This window comes from Zea mays, chromosome 3 (genome assembly GCF_902167145.1).
Source record: "Zea mays cultivar B73 chromosome 3, Zm-B73-REFERENCE-NAM-5.0, whole genome shotgun sequence".
Lineage (NCBI taxonomy): Eukaryota > Viridiplantae > Streptophyta > Magnoliopsida > Poales > Poaceae > Zea > Zea mays.
The window spans coordinates 150,481,826-150,485,705 of record NC_050098.1 but is presented as its reverse complement, the minus strand read 5'-3'; the positions used below and the strand labels follow the sequence as shown (position 1 = coordinate 150,485,705).

Sequence of the window (3,880 nt, the reverse complement as noted above, 5' to 3'; positions counted from 1 at the left end):
TTTTTTCCGTTTCAGATGTCTTTCACTGCCTAAACTAATGAATAAGCTCATCGGAAATTCTAAGCGCTGTCAGTACAAGAAACTACTCCTGAAGCATTGTTCTATCAATTCCATGGTACATATGAACATATTTAACAGTTTTCATTGTTTACAGCACCTAACACAGAAGTTTGTTGTTTCTCTGCCTTCATAATTTTTTCGTTGCAAACACTTACCATCCTAAAGTTTTTTGGCTTATCAAAAATCTGTTATACCTATATTGTAGGGGTTTTTTTATTTTTTAGTGTAGTGTGAGTGCATGATTCATTTCATTGAGTTTCATAAAATAGGAAACTTTCAAGTTTTTGTAAGTGGCTTTTGGCATTAAGGACATATACGTCATCATAAATAGGTATGGAATGCAAAAAAATTAGAAATATACAAATATGCAGGCTGCATGTTGTGGCTATGAGGGTTCTGTGAACGAGGCCATCAAGATGTTTAATCCCATGGTTCACGCTGGGTTCATCCAGAACATGTGGCACGTGCCTGCAATATGCTTTGTTGCAGTTTACAATGAACTATGTTTCTTACAATGTTTATATCTTCCTGCGCAATTGCACCTAGCAGTTGAGGAGTGCCTCTTTGGCTCTTTTCGTGTAAGCATTAGATCTTTTACTACCTACATTCTTCTTGTGTTTTCTTGGCTTACTCGATCGCGAAGTATTAATCTCTATTTGTGACAGATGGCTTGGCAAGATTATACTAGAGACTTGTATTTCTCATATCCATATTTGGCTTAGGTATGATTCTTGTGTCACTGCTACATATATTTTTCCTAATTATTGGAGGTACTTCCATTTAGCCTTGCAGTAATATATTCCTATATAACTGTATAGCATGCTGGATATAAGGTCAACTATGATATTTTTTTCTCATATATCAATAGTTAATTCAACTGAACTAAAAATGCTGCTCAAATACCTTTGCTTTTCTACAGTGTGACCAAGCTTTTTTAGGTCTAGCATGCCAAATGGACAGCCAAAATGGCTTCTTTGTTTCATACCAGATTATCCTATGCTTATCTTCATGCTTACTATAGCGATCTATCTTCTTGTAAGTTGCCAACTTCAAACCCATCTCATTACTTATTGGGAAAGAAAATTGTTTCATTGAATAGTCATAAAAAGGATACTCATTTCATTATCTAAGGGGTGTTTGGTTTAAAGAATAAATCCATTCGAGAATGATGTGGTGCATCATCATGAGTCCATTCCACAAATTTGGTGGAATGAACTCATTCCCCCCATTTCAAAAACAGTAACAATTTCCTTATCGATTTTTTCTTAGCAGCTAACCACTAGGTCATGTGGGTTTCTTTTTAGGCACATGAGAGGCGCACAACCGAATCAACAGTGAGCTAGACCATTGGAAATATGGGGAAGATATTGTACTCTGGTTTCCATATTTTCACTCCAAATGTTTTGATTTAGCACATGACAATATATTTGAGCATCTAAATCTGATGGCAATTGATTCAAGCTAATGATGCATTTTGTTTTTATTTGGTTCATGGCCAAGAATTGGGACTGAATATCAAACATTCTACTAGGTAGCTTATGCTCAGTTCGTTTCCGCTGAAAAAGAAGCCTATTTAGTTTGCTTTGCCCTACTGTCTTTTGGTTATATGTTATTGATTGTTCATATCCATGCTTGTAACAGGCAATCAAAAGATAATTGCTTACAATTTTTAATTACATTTTGGTATTCTTATCAGCCATATCCTGATTACAAGCTGGTTGTTAGCCGTGATGACTATAGCTTAACTTCTAAGCTGCCAAAGGAGAGAACTTCTGTTGTAACGATACTAAGAAACCAATTGATCGTGTATTTAGCACATATGAGTTCTTAGTTGAAGTTGTAGCTAGATTCCTTGTGCACCCAAACTTAACTTCTGTGAAGTTAAAGAGTACCCGTGTGTTAACAAATTATTGTGTTGTCCGAACTTTAGATATCCGGCCTTGGAAGTACTTGGTACCATGTATGAGGGAAGATCTGTTTGCCAGGGTATGCCTGTTACTTTAGTTTACCCTTTGGTTTAAATTTGCACTTTATAGAATTATACTGGTAGAAAATAATAGTTCTCTTTTTCATAGCAATTTCCCAATAGATAGTCCTGTCAAACTGACCAATTTATATGTTCACTGTTGAGTGATTTTGTTGCAAATCTGTACCAGTACTGTGTTATATCTCATGTGTATTTATACGTTATAATGTTATACAATCTCGCACAAGTAGAACTGTAGTAAACATCTGCTTGCCGCTGATTTTATTAGCCAGCTTTAAAAAATCTGGTTTACTAATTTTTTATGCGTACTAATGTTACCTTGGCAGATTACTGGGTTAACGAACAACTCATACTTTGATGGAGCACATGAGGTTCGACATTATCTCAGGAAGCATTCGGATCTTGGTTGTATTGTGCTTGAAGTTGCTAAGGTATATAATGAATGTCATGAAGGATTGTTTTCTCTTAATCCCATATTGTGTGAGATACTAAATATGTGTCCTAAAAACAACTTACGTCCAGGACTCGCAAATTCCCCGCCAAGTAAACTGCTAGAAAACTTTTCAGAGGTGGACATGATGAAGATGATAGTGCTGATGCCAACACAAATGATGTTGTTGTACCTCGGTAACTCCACTTTCTTCCTAGCCCTTTAGAGATGATATGACCATCTTCGTTCGGCTATTTTCCCAGCACTGGTCTATACCGCAGATTGATGCATAAACAACTGCCTTAGAAAAACATAGTTTTGAAGGATAAAACTCAAGATTAGCAATGACAACTTAAATAGTCATCATAGCTAATGAACATCTTAGCTACCAAAAAACATGTTTATCCATCTAGAAACCTTTTCCCCCTGCTCAGTGCTCGCTGCCCTATGATTACCAAGTTTGAGAATTCTTTTTCCAATAGAATTTGTAGGCTACAATAACCTGGCTCAAAGAATGTGAATTCATTTCCCTTTGTACTAAAGAATCACAAGTAGTTGTCTGTACTCCTAAACATGAATAAGTGCAGTCATTTTGTAGAAATTAAATCATGTGTCATTTTGTGCAGAAGATACTAATAGTACTACCACTACCGTGTTCTACTTCAACAACAAACTTCAGAAAAGATTAAGAGGTCAACATTTTAAAATGAATGGACTTTTTTATATACTGTTTGCAAATGTAGGTTTGTAGAAACTCTGAATTGTATGTGCATTAGCTTCCACATGGTTCGGAAAACAATAACTATATTGATCAAATCAGGTCTATGTCTCAACTGTACAAGCCAATAATTATCCAATCACTTGCACGCAATGGCATCCTGAGGTAATTTAGTTGTAGCTGTTTCAGGAGTTCCACATTTAGTGTTCTTATTGGTTCTTCCTTTTCTCTTGTGCACTGTATTTATTCCTAGATTATATTCACAATATATCAAATTGTGGCTACTCACCAAATACAAGTGGCTTTATGCCACAATAAACTATCCTCATTTGATGCAGAAAGCCATTTTTGAGTGGAGGAAACCAATGATCCCACACAACGAAGATGCAATACAGGTTACTCAACATTTTGCCAATCATTTTATCAGGTTTGTTGTTGTAGGCTTTAACTTCTATTATTATACAATTCAAGTTGGCAGTACTTCATGTTGGTTTAAGCATATGCAAGAAAGGACCTTGGTTTGATGAAACTTGCAAGAGTGGTGAAAGAAAAATGGAGTTCATGCTTACCTAGCTCACCCTTTCCGTGTCGTGGAACAGCCAAGCACGCAAGTCTCCAAACAGGCCTCCTGCCGACAAAGTGCTGGATAACTTAATTTACAACTACAGCCCAACATTTACCGGAA

General features: G+C 36.1%; 1 long non-coding RNA gene across 1 annotated transcript; it reads left to right on the top strand.

The window, feature by feature from the left end:
• The first annotated feature begins 3,266 nt into the window (after positions 1-3,266).
• LOC103650727 (uncharacterized) lies at positions 3,267-3,880 on the top strand. The gene is made up of 3 exons (XR_002268427.1): positions 3,267-3,360; positions 3,534-3,622; positions 3,795-3,880. It is a non-coding gene; the product is annotated as an uncharacterized lncRNA (long non-coding RNA).